Source organism: Schistocerca americana, chromosome 1 (assembly GCF_021461395.2).
Source record: "Schistocerca americana isolate TAMUIC-IGC-003095 chromosome 1, iqSchAmer2.1, whole genome shotgun sequence".
NCBI classification, from domain to species: domain Eukaryota; kingdom Metazoa; phylum Arthropoda; class Insecta; order Orthoptera; family Acrididae; genus Schistocerca; species Schistocerca americana.
Genome location: NC_060119.1, coordinates 494354538 through 494373448, shown reverse-complemented (window position 1 = coordinate 494373448; position 18911 = coordinate 494354538).

Genomic DNA, 18911 nt, shown 5'->3' with positions numbered 1-18911 from the left:
AAGTACAGTCGTGGGGGTTGGGGTAAGCACGCGGGCCGACAACTGAAGTTGTCGCGTCAAACAGATCCTATGACGGTGGGATGCTAGTTTTAAACTCACACTATTCCGAATAAGAGCTTCTCAATGAACTCAAAGGCTAAATTCACAACTACGCCCCATGGGTTACATTAAAACTTACGTTTCTTTTCTTTATTTTTAATTTGTACTAAAGGTATTAATAAAATTTTGGATTTACAGCAGAAAATGGGTCACTCATAAAACAGTCAAGTCTCGAGTTTTCGAACCCCTATTGTTAACCGTGCATAGAGAAGAGCCGGTGGTGAACTGTGCACTACTGTTTCGAACTTCGAGGTTTCTATACTAGTGTTCTTTGAGTACTTTAGAAGGCACTTTTTTGCCCTCGGGATTTCGGGGACGTCAGTGTCTTCAGCACCTCCATTTTATCTTTGTTATAGCGCATTATACTTTTTCTGAGTGACGAATTGATGACGCACTATGACTGCATCGGTGTCTTACATACAGGAATTAGGTTCAAAATGGTTCAAATGGCTACATGCACTATGGGACTTAACACCTGAGGTCATCAGTCCCCTAGACTTAGAACTACTTACACCTAACTAACCTAAGGACATCACACACATCCATGCCCGAGGCAGGATTCAAACCTGCGACCGCAGCGCGGTTCCGGACTGAAGCGCCTAGAACCGCTCGGCCGCAGGGACCGGCTTAGGAATTAGGCATAAACTTGTTTCTTCTTCACAATTTCACATGTCCATCGATTCCTTAGTCGAACTTGGCCTCTATTTACAGAACTATCTTGGGCAGTCTTTCATCTTGAATTATATTCAGATACTGTTTCCGCCTCTCTCTGTATTCAGTTATTTTATTTCATCATTAAAGGCATTTACATTTTAGTCATTTCGAATACCTTCATTTTTCATTACATCTCTTCTTGTGCAGCACTTAACTCTCCTCACGAATGCCATATCTGTTTTGGAACACTGTTCTTGGGAAACAGCAATCAAATAACCGGAAAAAAGTTTTAAAATGAAGCCAGTCAAGGATCGCAAGTAAATTGTTAAAATTTATCAATCAGATGAGCGGTTTAGATCGTGGTATGATCAGAGCCAGACCATTAGAACTCCATGATGACGACTGGAGAGGATAGGGAGGAGTAGCTCGCTATGTAGCGAAGTTAAACACTGCACACCGTCTCTACGTAGCGGACTTACCTGCGATCCTAGGCTGTGTTTATTTAATAACTTTTAATCTCATCTCTGCTGCTCGTGTTTTACTGGCATCTTTCTTTTTATTTACCCAACTCTCGTTTCCATACAGCAGCAATGGCGTCGCCAAAGTTTATTAATATTTAATTTTTGTATCTTGTCGTGTTTTGTAGTTAAGTACTTTGTTTATTGTTCCACAAATTGCTTGAAATTCGTGTAGCTTTCAATCTATATCATTACCATTATCGTATCTCCTGCCATAGATCAAATACTTAAAAATGTGACACCTGTCGAGTTACTTCGTTCTTGATTCTCGACAGTAATGGGTGTTTAAGTAGGAGTGCCACAACTTTCGTCTTACGTAATGAAATTTTTACATTTTATTTTGCACATATTTGGTTCAGCAGATGTAATATTAAGTAGAGGTTGTGGTGTCACCGCCAGACACGACACTTGCTAGGTGGTAGCCTTTAAAGCGGCCGCGGTCCATTAGTATACGTCGGACCCGCGTGTCGCCACTGTCAGTGATCGCAGACCGAGCGCCACCACACGGCAGGTCTAGAGAGACGTACTAGCACTCGCCCCAGTTGTACAGGCGACTTTGCTAGCGAAGCTTCACTGACCGATACGCTCTCATTTGCCGAGACGATAGTTAGCATAGCCTTCAGCTACGTCATTTGCTACGACCTAGCAAGGCGCCGTATTCAATTGATCTTTATTATGTCAAGCATGTATCATCAAGAGAGATGTTCTACAATTGTGGATTAAAGTTAAGTATTACATCATCTACGTACTTATTTGCAATTCTCAAGATATTGTCCTGTTCCAGACCTCACGCCAGTCAGCGTGTAATTAAACGCGTGCATTTCGGCCTCCTCTAGAAAAACAGTGTTGGCTTTTCTGCCAACACTACAGAGGTCACCTTCAGTTTCTTGTATCATTAATTTCTCATCTGTGAATAGTAACGCATTTAGTTTAGTGTATTAATCTAATTTGATTCCTGAATAATTATCTGATTTTCAATCCTTGAATACTTGTCAATACAAATGTTAAAACGAATGAAAAGGACCACGCCTGTTTTACTCCTTGCCCCTCTGCCAAGTGCCTTCTGTCTATAGGTGCAGTGAGTCAATCCTAAAAAAGTAATTTAGACACTATAAATGACAGTAAATTTAAAAAATCAAAAAGTATATAAATCTGAGAATTATATATTCCTGGTTCGTAAAATACCTGGCAGGAATCCGGGGTCAGGACTGCAGCAGTGGTTAAAGGGACTGAAGTCCAGAATGAGAACTGCTGAGTTGATATTACTGTGTGCCCATACTGATTTATCTTCAAGTAGTAGCGATGACACCTTCGCCCGTATTTATATGTCTTATTTTATTTTCAATCGATTTCGGTATTACACCACACCATCTTCAAGTCTCTCTGTGATAAAATGTGATCACATAGGTATCGGGTAATCATCATTATACATCTCATAGAGGAAACAAAAAAATATATGTCCGTTATAGTGATCCTTCTTTCCTGCTTATGGTGTCAACACTGGCAGCGCAACAAAAAAACTCAGCGCACTGGCTATCAGAACCGTATTCTAGAGCGAACAGTTTTCAAATTTTAGTTAATGCACTGCTGTCGTTCACAAGTTCGAAGAAAGGTTCAGATTAGCGAACAGTGATTTTATCTACGTCTATGGGTTGTATGATAATGATTACCCGATGCCCTCATGATCACGTGGTATCATAGAGCGGTCTGAAGATGGTGCAACATAACTACTGAAAACGATTGAAAATAAAGCAAGACCTAAAACCGCCGTACCCACTGTATAAAGATGTGGTAACAGCTTTCGTCCCATTATCTGTTTGAAGATGCATGTATGGAGATTCTGACTTAGGATTTCTATGGATTCCGTAAATCAGCTCGTATATTTTCCCAGTTTTTGCTGGTTCACTTATTTGATTTATCAAGTTCTGGACCACCAGCTATTTCCTGGTTGTCACTCTTTAACCATTGCATAGATATCTCGTTGATCATAGGACATTTGGAGTCCAACGTCCCGTCGACATCTAGATGTCAGGAGGGACGAAGCTGTAAATAAATTGTTCAGTAGGCGCTATACAAGGTGTTCGGAAATTCCGTTACAAACTTCTAGGAGTTGTAGAAGGGAGTGAGTACATAATATTGTGAATAGGAACCCATGTCCGGAAACGTCATCCAACGACGCTACAGAGCGTCAAAGTTATAGACGCCGAAGCCCGTAAATGTCTGTATATACAGGGTGATTCTGTGATGGTGTTACAAACTTTCAAGGCTGATAGAGACGGATAAATGTATCAATTTGACGTAAGAGCCCCTGTATCGGAAATGAACGAGTCGAATGTTACAAGCGAAAATCATTCTGATATCTCTGACAATGGAATACATGTATCGGTACTGTTGTTTCTAAGACTGTAGGGTAAGCAACTTGCAGAGGTGGTAGTATGGAACAAAACGAGAAAAAAATGTCGAGTAAACATGGGCTCTAAATGCATATCAGAGGAGCTATGAGCATTTGTTCATCCTCGGTTGTGTGAAACACATCTCCTCCATTGAACCCATATAGCTCTCAAAGTATGCATTTTAGAAACCATGGTTCAAATAGCTCTGAGCACTATGGGACTTAACATCTGAGGTCATCCGTCCCCCAGAACTTAGAACTACTTAAACCTAACTAACCTAAGGACACCACACACATTCGAACCTGCGACCGTAGCGGTCGCGCGGTTCCAGTCTGAAGCGCCTAGAACCGCTCGGTCACACCGGCCGGCGCTAGAAACCATGTTTACTAGCCATATTTTCTTGTTTGGTCCATACTAGCACTTACGAAAATCCTCAATTATACAATCCTACAATCTCAACAACTACAGTACGGGCACGTGTATTCCACTGTCAGAGGTATAAGAACGATTTTCACTTATACCTTTAGACTATTTCGTTTACGGTACAGGGTCAATCACCTCGAACTGATACATTTATCCTTCTTCATCATCCTTGAAAGTTTATAATATCATCGCGGAATCACCATGTATATACTTACATTTACAGGCGCCGAGGCATGTAAAGTTGACGCTATGTAGCGTCGTTGGATGACGTTCATATTTAAAATATGATGTACTCACTCTCCTCTACAAATCCTAGAAGTTCGTAACGGAATTTTCTGAACAGCTTGTGTAAGGAAATCAACGGTAGAAGCCTTGCCTTGGAAACCAAGACTTGTTCACAGTGATTTAGACCATAACGTAACGTAGCGTCCGTCCACACACCCTCAGGGACCCACGGGTACCAACGACTTCCGTGTCATCCTTCACCTATGGCGTCGTTTGATGCGTCATTGAGAGGCGTGTGGTCAGCACACCGCCCTCCCGACCATTGTCAGTTTTCATGGACTGGAGCCGCCACAAGCCTGTCAAGTAGCTCTTCAGTTGGCGACACAAGACTAAGTGCACCTCGTTCCGGTCCTCTCACCAGCGAAAAATCCCTGGAAACACCGGGAGTCCAATCCCAGTCCTCCGCATCGTGGTCAGCCGCACTGGCCACTCAGCTAAGGAGGCGGACAGACCATAAGATAAAATACCATGGACGAACGGGAATTTGATAACGGATGCTACAAAATATGAATCAACTGTCCTAATCAATGGACTCTCTACACATCGTTACACAACGGATCTAGTAACACGCTTTAGAAGTACTAGAGATATCTGGGAAATAACTACGAGCTAAGTGCTACTGAGCACTTAGTAAGAGGGACACGGTTCCGCGCGGGATTAGCCGAGCGGTCTCAGGCGCTGCAGTCATGGACTGTGCGGCTGGTCCCGGCGGAGGTTCGAGTCCTCCCCCGGGCATGGGTGTGTGTGTTTGTCCTTAGGATAATTTAGGTTAAGTAGTGTGTAAGCTTAGGGACTGATGACCTTAGCAGTTAACTCCCATAAGATTTCACACACATTTGAACAGTTTTGAACACGGCAAGACACCTCTGTATAAATTCCAGTTTGCCTTATTACAGACGCAACAAACCGAGCTTTTGGTCTGGTGCAGGCGACACGTGGGGAGCTGTCCTTGGACGTTTTGCTAGTTGCGAATTATACACCGATACGGCGGGCACAGTTGACACGCGGGTTCCTACTTCCGCGCACCCAATTTCGCTTGCACATTTTGCGATCATCACCGGCCGGTCGTGTGCATATTTGCGCGCCGGTCCGCCGCAGTAAACACTGGGTCCAAACACGGGAAATACTGGCCAGGATGTGTTTCCACGTGGACAAACACTTGGTATTAAACAGCGGCCAAGTTGGTGGCAAACGGCCCGTTTTCAATAAGCGAGCAGCCGTGCAGTGCGGTGCAGCACCGCAGGGCGCTAAGCTGTTTAAATGTTAGCCGTAATTACGCGGGATAAACACGGACGCTTGTCTCATGCTCTCTGCGCAGCCTTTGCGCTCGCCTCCGGACTAACAATAAATGCGGACCAGCGTAAAAATACGAAGATGTGCGTCTGAACACAAATAAAGGTACTTTGCGTTATTTATCGATGTGGAATCTGAGTTCGAGAGGATAACAAGCATCGTACAGTAAGAAGTTTTCAAAAACAATCAGTTTTTTTTTTCGAAACAAGAATAAGGATCATAAGTCGAAAGCCAACTGACATGTTACAAAATCAAGATGACATCATCCACAAATGTTAACAAAAATGAATGTAGATGCATATGTATGTATCTTTTTTCCACTTCACCTCCTAAACTATTGGACCGATTACAACCACACTCCACCGAGCGAGGTGGCGCAGTGGTTAGGCACTGGACTCGCATTCGGGAGGACCACGGTTCAATCCCGCGTCCGGCCATCCTGATTTAGGTTTTCCGTGATTTCCCTAAATCACTCCAGGCAAATGCCGGGATGGTTCCTCTGAAAGGGCACGGCCGACTTCCTTCCCCATCCTTCCCTAATCCGATGAGACCGATGACCACGCTGTCTGGTCTCCTTCCCCAACCCAACCAACCAACAACCACACTTGGAACGCATACCACTTACTGTCTGGAAGGAATCGCTGAAGTGGGGAGAACCACCGAGTTTTCAAATGGGTGGGAGTGGCGATGAAGAAGTAGTGTAGACCATGATGCGCGAGTGCCCTTACTTCAGTCATCCAGTAGATGAGAATGAGAGAACTTAGTGACTTGCAACAAAATTTACAGATCATTTCACTCTTTCACGAAACTTTTTCTCGCTGACAACCTCCACAAAATCATGAAAGATAAACTTACTACATGTTCACTTTTCATGCAGTATAATTGTCAGCCAAGCGTCAAGTTTTAGTTTCTTCTTTACTACCAATTTTATTCGTGGAATATTTTGCACACTGTATTCACAGACACAGCTGAATATAGCAGAAAAATTGCATTATTCTACGACATTAATTTAGGAGATAAGGCGTCATGAACACTTAGATGCGTGGAAATGAAACTGCAGGACGAAATTCGCTAGAGATAATTGTAAAAATGCTTGTGAAATATGTTAATTATATGTGAAATACATTGGACATATGCGTACCCTACAAAGCCACAGGTAAAAACCTCACCTTAGAACCATGGAACGATTAGTAGACATTTTAGTGACGAGCTGGAAAGAAATATAGTGGGGATAAGAACCACTAGTCTCCTATTGGGGTGAGGGTGATAACATGAAGAGAGATGGGGGAAGGTGGAGTTGCTCAGACTGAGAAGGGGATGAAGGAGATGAACAAAGATAGGGGGAGTAGGAGATAGACAGACAGAGGGAGAGGAGAAATGAACAGAGAAAAGAAAGAGGAGGTGATGGGCAGAGAAAGGGAGATGGACAAAGAGAGTAGGGAAATGGAGATGGACAGAAGAGGAAGGTGCAAATGGACCAAGGGGGAGAAGCGGGTGGACAGAGACAGGGGAGAAGAGCACATGGACAGAGAGAGGGTTAGGAGGAGACCGAAAGAGAAAGGGGCAGAAGGAAGTGGATGGAGAGTGTGGGAAGCGAATTGGAGGAGGTGGTCAGAGAGAGGGGTTGAAGAAGATGGACAGAGAGAGTATGAAAGAGGAGATGGACAAAGAGAGAGGGGAGATGGAGATGGACTAATAGAATCTTGGAATAAATAACTATCCGGGCAATGCCGGGTTTCAACTAGTTTATCATAAAACGTTTTATTTATTTCATTTCCACCACAATCAAACCCACGGTGTAACTAACAAAATTATTCATTGGTATTGTAAATAGATCATCTTTGACGGTACCATTTTAGCATTAACTTTTACATAAAGGACTCCTGTAGATCTCGCCATGAATTTCGGTCTTCGCCATGCACACGGACGTTGCTTCTGCGTTTTTTCTGATGTCATCTCCCCACCTTGCATTAGGCCATTTTCTCGTTCTCCTCTAATCTTTCGGAATCCAGTTTGTAAGAACGGGAATGCTTTTATCAACAGGCAGATAGCGTCGTTGGACGAACGTAAAGGATATGTAGAAAGACTTCACAAATTGCAATTCTTTATGGGGGTTTCTCTTCAACTTCAGATAGCAAATGATTTTGTTTAGACGCTGTATACAACGAAAACACCGTCGCAGTGAGAACAATAATTTAGATAGACAACAAGCTATATTTGTTCTTCGTGGGTCGCCTATCCATGGACACGTTGTAGGACAATAATGGGACTTCGAAATCTAAATCAGGTCTGAATATAATAGATTTTTATTTGCTCTTTATGACGCTTACAGTTCAGTTACCGAATTGGAAGACTATATGAAGAAAATGCAGTAAGATTTGCTCATCTGGGCAGCTCACGAATTCAAAGTTGGCGTGAAAAAAAGGGACCAAAAATTATAATCAAATAGGTGACACATGTTGCGTAACACAACAAGTAATTTGCGAGCTACTCAGAATATGGACTGCACCGAGAAACTGTGCACTTACATTTCCCCAAAAATCAGTTAGTGTGTTCCAATCAGCACAGGCGTCACGTTGAAGACCAACAGCCCAGACACTTCGTTCTCTGCTCTCAATTCCCAACCTTCGACAAAAAGCTTCACATGGAGGGGACAACGCAATGCTTTTGCCAATGTAAAGAGCCAGAGCATCTCCTATTTTACGGAAAAACTGAGGAACACAGAACAGACTTCCTGTTCTTGGCATACAAAACACACATTAATCAAAGATGAGGAGCGGTGTCCTACCAACTGGTTAACCTCCGCTTGTCAAGCAAAGCACAGTGGTGAGTGTAAATAATTTGATTGGATACAACAAAAATTTGGAGCAAAAGCAACCAACTTTCCCACACTGCTCAGGTGATGCCACAGCATCCCCTCCTTTGATGTCAATGTAGAAAAGACCTAAATGTCATGCTCTGTTATGTTAGGCGTGGCAATCTCTGTCCTCAGTAACAAAGGCGCCGGCTCTACCCAACAAAAGCAGGGAGCAGGTCAAGACCCCACTTCTGCCAATCTGCTCAACTACCTGGGGATGCTCGCCCTTTCTAATAAGACTCACTGACCGCCTTCTGCTGACAAGGAGGAACTAGAGGCCACACCTTGCAAGTGGGAAAAACACAAGTCTTACATACCAAGAAAACATGACCACTACTCCCAATAAAATAACCACAAAATAATGTCAGTGTTGCGCAGGGATATGTGACAGTCATGTAACAATTAAAAGATCATTAGTGAACATTTGGAGGACAACTCGTATGAATATTCAGGGTTATACTAAGAAGCGATATGAAATGCGATGATCGCGAGAAATACGTAGTAGAGAAGGTGAATGGGGATTTGTTCTGGAGACGTGTAGTGCGTGTGTGAAGGAAGCTGCATAAAAGGCAATATAATTTGGAGTCCTTACCATGCAGACATGACGACAGACGTTGAAGGGATTCAGAGGCGCGTTGCTAGTCCATATAAAAAGTGGCATAGAAGTCCTCGAGAAAATTAAATAAGGACTGATTGAAGAAAGACGAGGTACTTCTCGTGAAACCCTATATTTAAAGAAGTCTGTGTGACCATTCAACCGCCAATATCGCAAATGTAGCGTAGGGATAAGGTGAGAGAGATTGGGGCGCCTGCTGAAATGTACGGACAGTAATATTTCCCTCCTCAATAACAATATAGTACAGGACAGAAACCTGCTAATACTGGTATGAAGTCGGCCGAGGTGACCGAGCGGTTCTAGGCGCTTCAGTCTGGAACCGCGCAACCGCTACGGTCGCAGGTTCGAATCCTGCCTCGGGCATGGATGTGTGTGATGTCCTTAGGTTAATTAGGTGTAAGTAGTAATAAGTTCTAGGGGACTGATGACCTCAGCTGTTAAGTCCCATAGTGCTCAGAGCCATTTGCACCATTTTGAACTGGTATGAAGTTCCTTCCGCTGTGCATTTAAAGTGACTTGCGGAGGATAAATCTAGATGTAAAAGTGTAATAGTATAAGAAGGATAGTTTTGCTGATATGGAATTCCTTTACGTGACTCCTCTATCAATTCTGAACGTCCTCCATCTTGATTATGTTTAAGAGGAGCAAACTGACACACTGGGGTCAGTCAATATGAATACCTGTGTGTCAATGGACGAATCAGCAATCGTGTTATACCTGCGTTGCTATATTCCAGCCGCTTCTGGTAATTCAAAACTCAATCAAATCGTTACGCCGTGCTTCTGTTTTAGAAACACGAGGATTGCTTTGTAGGAGGCTACACCACGCAGTGCCTAGGAGCAAGTTTTACTGCGCTTATCACTAGTAATAACACAGGGACGGAAAGGGCGCAGCCCTCCAGATTGCCTCTCGGTCAGGACTCCCCACGGCAGGTAAAGGTCACTGCTCCACACGAACCCGACAAATTTTCTGTAGCCTGAGGCCGAAGCACCCAAGCGTGCTGCGTTCTGTTTCCGCGGGAGGTGTCGCATTGCTCGGCTGTACGTTGGAGGGGCTGTTTTCGTGCTTCTTTAAATTTTCTGACCACTATAAGAAAAGGTTTCTTGTGACCTCTGGAATGTTTCAGCCAAAATTCATACTTTGTGGCGAGGAGACACGCAAGATATCTTGGAAGTGATCTGATCATCAGAACAACACGCAAAGTTTCCATGGAAAATCCAGTAGCTATCGTGAAAATGGAGAGTGACATAAAAGCATTCATTATTAATAGTGTTGGTAGAAGCTGTTATTGTATTGTCTTTCACAACTAAAGTTAACATTGTTTTGTGTATAGTACGTGTTAATTCATATTTGGAAAAACTATTTATTATTGCCTGAAATACTAGTCATATTTTGTTGTTGTACTGTTTTTCTTAACTATCACTTTAATTTGTTTTTAAATACTTTTCTACGACTGTCAGAACTTACTGCGCTTGTCCGTCCTCTTTTACAATACTGCTGCCCGGTTTGGGATCCTTACCAGGTAGGACTGACGGAGTACATCGAGAAAGTTCAAAGAAAGGCAGCACGTTTTGTATTATCGCGAAATATGGGAGAGAGTGTCAAAGAAATGATACAGGATTTGCGCTGGACATCATTAAAATAAAGGCGTTTTTCGTTGCGACGGAATCTTCTCACAAAATTCCAGTCACCAACTTTCTCCTCCGAATGCGAAAATATTTTGTTGACACCGACCTACATAGGGAGGAATGGTCACCACGATAAAATAAGGGAAATCAGAGCTCGTACGGAGAGTTATAGGTGTTCATTCTTTCCGCGCGCTATACGAGATTGGAATAATAGAGAATTGTGAAGGTGGTTCGATGAATCCTCTACCAGGAACCTAAATGAATTTGCAGAGTATCCGTGTAGATATAGATGTAGATCCCTCTGTTCTCCATTAAGGTATAATTAATAGCTAAAAAAGTGTATAAGCTAACATAAGAACTAATGGTGGTATTGCTATTACTGCTAGCAAAAGCTGTATTTGTAGCTGGTGATTCACAGCAGAAGAAAGCAACAAATCGTATTAAGTCTCGATAATGATTATTGTTCCATTGGTGTGATATTTTCCCAACAATAGTTAAAAGACATTAAACTGTACAAGATCATACTAGTATGTTAATGGGTAATAGTGATGTCAACCACAAATGAGGAAAAAATAATCACCTCCTTTGGTAACAGCAGCGATTGAGCTTTCAGAGAACAGGTACGCTAAAACAAAGGCCCGTACAGAATTTAATGAAGACAAACAGGGGTTCACCCCTCTTTGAAAAGTGGGATTCTTCTGAAAAGTAAACAGCCGTAACATAATATGGTTGTTGATGAACTACTGAAAGATGAATTGGGGGAACATGCCCCCATCCATCCTAGCTGCATAAGCCGACATCGTAAGTCCTCTTGACAACAGCAAATGTCCAGAAAATTTACGTTTTCTGAGGCCTTAACTGTCGTCGAGAAACGTATGGCTAATACTGCACGAGTGGAGACGGCATGTAATGAATGAAAACACAAGTTTCGCGTGCTCGTATGTGTGTACGTTATGTTCCACCTGCTTTGTGTACATATTGCATGAGGTGACCGTGTCAGGTGGGTCAGCAACGAAGATCTTGATTTCGTTCACATTCCCGCCTAACACTAGCAATTTACGTTTCCTTTGATTTTTCCTAAAGCATTTCTGATTAATACTGTATGATTTCTTCAGCAAGATACAGTTGATTATCAATCCACGTCTTATCCAACTGAACTAATTCTCTGCCACTACCGACCACCTTCCCAGCAGCTATTTTAATTCGTCCATCCTTCCATTACGCACTGTACAAACATATTATGTGACAAAGTGTCAAAAGCGTGAATAACCACCTTTTGCAGAGAGGACAGTTACGAGACGTGCTGGAAGAGATGCAAAAAGTTTCTGGAAGGTACGGACAGAGATGTGCAGCCATGCCGACTCCAGTTCGCCGGCCGGAGTGACCGAGCGGTTCTAGGCGCTTCAGTCTGGAACCGCGCGACCGCTAAGGTCGCAGGTTCGAATCCTGCCTCGGGCATGGATGTTGTGTGATGTCCTTACGTTAGTTAGGTTTAAGTAGTTCTAAGTTCTAGGGGACTGATGACCACAGATGTTAAGTCCCATAGTGCTCAGAGCCATTTGAACCATTTGAACCGACTCCAGTGCCGTGGCCAGCTGTTCTATGTTTCTCGGTTGACGAACCATGGCGGAACAGCCCGATCGAGGTGGTCCCACAGATTTTCGATTAGGTTTAAATCTGGGGAGTTTGGTGGTCAGGGGAGTATGGTAACGTCATCCTGGTGTTCTTCGAACCATGCACTGAGAGCTGTGTGACACGTCGCATCCTCCTCCTGCTAGATGCCATCGTGCTGAAGAAAAACAAACTGCACATAGGGGTGGACGTGATTCCGAAGCGTAGATGCATCATACTTGTGTTGATCCACTGTGCTTTCCAGAATGACGGTATCAGCCGGGGAATGCCCTCCGACGTCGACTCTTCCGACGATTGTTACAGGGTGTGGCTTTCAGACGTTTCACGGCGTACACGCTGATGACCACCTGACCGATGGAGCATAAAACCTGATTCACCCGAAAAGGCCACCTCAATGGACGTCGAGTTGCAGTATTGTCTTCAAAATACTAGCTTCCGTCGCTGATGACCGACGGTCAGAATGGATGCATGAACCAAGTGCCTTCTGCGGTTTCCTGTACGCAGCAACATTCACTGAATGATCACTGAGGAGATTGGTTCACCTGGGGCTGCACCTCTATTCGCCTGTTAACATCTATGCAGTCCTCGTTCACCTCTGTCATCATCTACATCTACATTTATACTCCGCAAGCCACCCAACGGTGTATGGCGGAGGGCACTTTACGTGCCACTGTCATTACCTCCCTTTCCTGTTCCAGTCGCGTATGGTTCGGGGGAAGAACGACTGTCTGAAAGCCTCCGTGCGCGCTCTAATCTCTCTAATTTTACATTCGTGATCTCCTCGGGAGGTATAAGTAGGGGGAAGCAATATATTCGATACCTCATCCAGAAACGCACCCTCTCGAAACCTGGACAGCAAGCTACACCGCGATGCAGAGCGCCTCTCTTGCAGAGTCTGCCACTTGAGTTTATTAAACATCTCCGTAACGCTATCACGGTTACCAAATAACCCTGTGACGAAACGCGCCGCTCTTCTTTGGATCTTCTCTATCTCCTCCGTCAGACCGATCTGGTACGGATCCCACACTGATGAACAATACTCAAGTATAGGTCCAACGAGTGTTTTGTAAGCCACCTCCTTTGTTGATGGACTACATTTTCTAAGCACTCTCCCAATGAATCTCAACCTGGTACCCGCCTTACCAACAATTAATTTTATATGATCATTCCACTTCAAATCGTTCCGCACGCATACTCCCAGATATTTTACAGAAGTAACTGCTACCAGTGTTTGTTCCGCTATCATATAATCATACGATAAAGGATCCTTCTGTCTGTGTATTCGCAATACATTACATTTGTCTATGTTAAGGGTCAGTTGCCACTCCCTGCACCAAGTGCCTATCCGCTGCAGATCTTCCTGCATTTCGCTACAATTTTCTAATGCTGCAACTTCTCTGTATACTACAGCATCATCCGCGAAAAGCCGCATGGAACTTCCGACACTATCTACGGCCTGTGGTACACCAAAGTTGCCTAAGCGTCAGTTTTGGATACCACCATTTTGTCATGCACGGTATACTTCAATCCCAGCAGCACAGATTTAGCCGTTTCGGAAATGCTTCCACCCTCGGCCGAAAGCTAATGATATTGCCCCTTTGGGTGTCATATAAATAGCTACGTTTCCTCGTTGCGACGACGATGTACTGTTCTCCGCATCCTCCCCCCCCCCCCCATCCCGGTACCCTTTATATACTCTACGTTGCCAGTGCCGCCACCCGCCATCTGTGACTGGTTTTTGCTCGTTGACGTAGAACACAGGCGGTGGTCACGTTAACGTGACTGGACCGTGTATATATGGCACTATGGTGGTCTGTGTGACAAACCAATGGCGAACCGTCGCCACGGAGGCACGTCTGTCTGTAATAAGGACCTACTCGCGTTTCAAGTGATACGGATAATGGCAGCTGTCGTGGTCAATTTTGAACAGGGTCGTTTGACTTACCTCACACTGGCGGTCACCTGCCTGGTGCTGGTACCGGGCTCACTGCCAAGGATCTTTTATCTCTAGCTTCAAGTGTGTTCCTACGTTGGAAAGCATTTCCGGCCAAATGTCCATGTGATATTTTTTGCTCCCTGTGCTCTCAGGATGGCTAAAAAATGGTTCTAATGGCTCTGAGCACTATGGGACTTAACATCTATGGTCATCAGCCCTCTAGAACTTAAAACTACTTAAACCTAACTAACCTAAGGACGTAACACAACACCCAGTCATCACGAGGCAGAGAAAATCCCTGACCCCGCCGGGAATCGAACCCGGAAACCCGGGCGCGGGAAGCGAGAACGCTACCGCACGACCACGAGCTGCGGACTGCTGTCAGGAGTCCTTTCCTTAAGTTTGTTCCCATTTAGCAAAATCACACTGTGTAGGCTCACACCCTTATAGGTGCTTCAAATTTGATGTTCCTTCCGCAAGTGTGCGACGTTTCTAGCAATTGCGGAAAGTGGCAGAGCCGTAGTGAAACATCAAAATGGCGTATACGAAACTCGTTGCAAGCAAGTGCTCTTATAGAATTATTAGTTGCGGAGGAAGAAACTATAGTGAAAATCCATTCGCAGCTATCGATGAGAATTGGAAGTGCTTGTGCAGTGACTGAGGTTCCTAGATACACAAATTTTTCTCAAGATTGGTTCTATCAAAAGAGACCATAAGATTCAAAGAAACGCCGTTTCATCTGAAGTGTTGCAGCCGTATGAGGCCAAGGGAAAGGCTTTCCTCTCACGAATCAAAACAGGTGACGAGACTTGGGTGCACCACTTTGACCCGGAAACGAAAAGACAGTCACTGGAGTGATATTGCCCGTCATCACCAAAAAATAAGAAATTAAAGACAGCTCCGTCTGTTGGAAAATGCATGATGACAGTTTTCGGGATAGTTATTGCGTTATTCTCATGTACGTGTGACCGAAAAGGTCAACCATTAATTTTGTGGCACATATGCTGTCTCTGGAAAAGCTCCAGAACGGTTTCCGTCTTGTGTTGCCCGAAAAAAATGCGAAAGAAATTTTACTCCAACACGAGACTGCACATCCACACACAAGCCTAAGAATACGGGATTCATTTCCTATCAGACATGTTATATGACATCATAAAAATGATATCATTGTAGCATACATTCAACATCGTTTATAGAACCGACTGTCGTAAGCTATCGACCCAAAAATGATAGAGAAGCCATTAGCAGGTATTTAATAAACTAAGAATCGTAAATATTTCTGGAGTCGCAGTGTATAAGGACGATTGAGAGCTGATACGAGTGGTCTGCAGCTGTAAGCACTGAAACGCTTCAGAGATTTGCTATCCTTTCTTTATGGCTTGCTGATAGTCTGACTAGAATAATCATGAGTGAAATAAAAAAAGACCTTTACGAACCTGTGAACTTCAAAAATGATATATGCACACTAAACGAGCTGACATTTCTTGAGAGATGATGGATTTGCGTGTTGCGAATGAATGTATATTACTGGACTAACGACCAGGGCCACTTTTGACGTCGTTAACGCCCGTTGTACTTCGTAAATGTACTTCTACCTTTCTTAGACTCCTCCCCATACCTATAACAGTTGAAATGAAAAGATGTGCCTTTTTCAATATTCACGACATTTACGAGTTATCCGAAATCATTGGTGGTTGAAATCAAAAGTTTGTAATATCTTGCATCAGCAGTGTTGATGTCTTTATTCGAAAATGTCTGCGACGCAAAATGGAAAAGAATAACAACCGGTTTTTGTTGAAATAATGAATGAAAGATATAGAAAGAGGGCGGAGCAAGAAATAGTACCTACATCTCGCCCGTTTCCCCGACGACTGAAAATTTTCAGTTGTAATTTATTCTGTGTTTGATAAAATAACGTCTTAGAAGAAAATCATTTTGATGGTGCTGTCAATTAATTCAGTATTCATGTCGTGTGGCTGCTCCATAAGACAAATCCAGGAGATCGATTCGGTAGATAGAATAACACACTGTCATGGATCCTGAAGTGGGATGCAACTTACTGCACTGCGATGAAGACAACTATATTTCTTTCAGCTAACATAGTTTACCATATGAGGAATACCGTATTCCTGTCCCAGATTGTCTTTATATAGATAATGATCTACACTATTTTGTACTAGATACGCCATTAGAGAAACATCAAATTCCTGTATTTCTGTGCTTTAGTGTGCTGGAGATCCTGCAGAAATGACATTCTAATGGAGCCCAAAAACAAACAGAATGGACACTGATATTCGCCTCATACTCTGAAACGCCGGCCGGAGTATCCGAGCGGTTCTAGGCGCTACAGTCTGGAAGCGCGTGACCGCTACGGTCGCAGGTTCGAATCCTGCCTCGGGCATGCATGTGTGTGATGTCCTTAGTTTACTTAGGTTCAAGTAGTTCTAAGTTCTAGGGGACTGATGACCTCAGCAGTTAAGTCCCACAGTGCTCAGAGCCATTTGAACCATTTACTCTGAAGTTCAACACCGTGTGGACTTTCTGTTCTTTCCCTCTGACTCGTACGTGAGTTTGGATACTCTTTATAGTAAACCAACTCACAGTTTAGAAATATGAATACAATATGGAGACAAATCATTCACCAATTTCCCACTCGGTTCGCTGGAAGGAAATCCTTACTATGATGATGATGATGATGATGCATCCTGAGTTACGGATATTACTGATGCAGAAATAAAGGCTGTCCGTTTCTTCAGTGTGACTCTTTCGAAGGTCTCTGTCCCACAGTGTGTTCGGTGTACTTATACGCACATAACAAGAGTCCTTTTTAAGCTACAGATGGAATTTGAAACAAACTGTATAAATTGTCAATAACCATCATGAACATTTCGAAGTCTGTAAATTGTGGTTTATCAGAGCTTTTCTTGACGTGACCCGCAGCAGTTAACTCAAGGGAAAATTTCATGGATGTTTTATGCAGATATTTCTTTTAACTTTAATATACGGAGTACATAGAATGTATCACATTTTCATTAATCTAGACTGAATGCATTCAGTTTGTTTGTTAACTTCTAGTTATGTTTTATTCTTGTATAAGCTGACTCGTCCAATATAACTGTAAAACGCTTCGTGTATGTGTAATTTTGATATCTCTAGCTGAACTATGGTCAAAGATTTGATATCTGCAAGAACTATAAAAATAACACGGAATAAAGTTTCTAATATATTGTACAACTTGTCTATATAGTATGTTTCTGCACTGTTGATGCTTCAGTCTCTTTCCCTATGTCACTCGTCTGAATGCATAATTGCTTTTGTGCTAAGGCCGGCCGGTGTGGCCGTGCGGTTCTAGGCGCTTCAGCATGGAACCGCGTGACCGCTACGGTCGCAGGTTCGAATCCTGCCTCGGGCATGGATGTGTGTGATGTCCTTAGGTTAGTTAGGTTTAAGTAGTTCTAAGTTCTAGGGGACTGATGACCACATATGTTAAGTCCCATAGTGCTCAGAGCCATTTTTTTTTGGTGCTAAACAGATGTTATGTTCGCTTTTTCGTACCCTCATGTACACTTTGTTCGGCTTAAATCCAGAAAAAGTTTTTACAATAGCTGTTGTCAACAAACGATGAAACATACAATCATGTTTAGCATATGTCAGTTCTGTTACTCACAGCACAAATTCAATATCATTCACAAATAAGTAACAAATTATTTTTTTCATGATTATACAAGATTCTCCACTGCTAGTTCTGACATGTGAACTGCCGCCTTTAAATCAGTTCCACTGTAGTCATTTCGTGTTTAACTCAGTATTAAGAAAACAGACTGTTTTCTTAATACTGAGTAATTTATAGCAATCGCTGTTCCTCCACAACCATGTTGTCCAAACATTTCGTGTTTACTTATCAAAATTACTGCCATATGTAACTGCCAGAAATTCTCCTCTTAACGCCATTCGTTGCTCTGGGCCGTTTAATATTTTTCCAGTATATGGAGAAAAAACCATCTACACTACAGTATGGCAGAATGTTACAGCACTACAGTTTGGTTGAAGTATACCCACAGAATTTCCAACTAATCGTCCCCTATGAAACAAGGGGTGTCATACATTCCGCGAAATTACACGAAACCTTCGATTTTTCATCATATTAACAAATTTCATTTAGCATTATTTGCGAAAATAGCTTATTCTGAGAAATCCAGTGAGGCAGCTTTGTAGTTCGTGGTTTCCTGGTTGTCATTAAAGCGGAACGTTACAATTAATCCAGACGTTTTGTGGGCTAGTTAGATACAAAATTGTTGCGTGCCTCACGTTAATCTAAATAAATCTTTAAAGAAACAACACATTGCTAGGAGGCTGAAAATCTGTTTCGTGATAATTCAGTAACACACAGAAACAGACAATATGCAAACCTTCAGTAGCTTCATGTTTTACAGACCGCCAGTAATGAATAGATCTCTACGATGTTTTATCTACTGCAATGTTGAAATTTTCTTTTTAAGCATCTTTCAGAATTAAACTGGATAAAAATTGTCTCTTGTTGGCGGTAAGAAGAAGAGACAAATACAGCCGAACGGTTG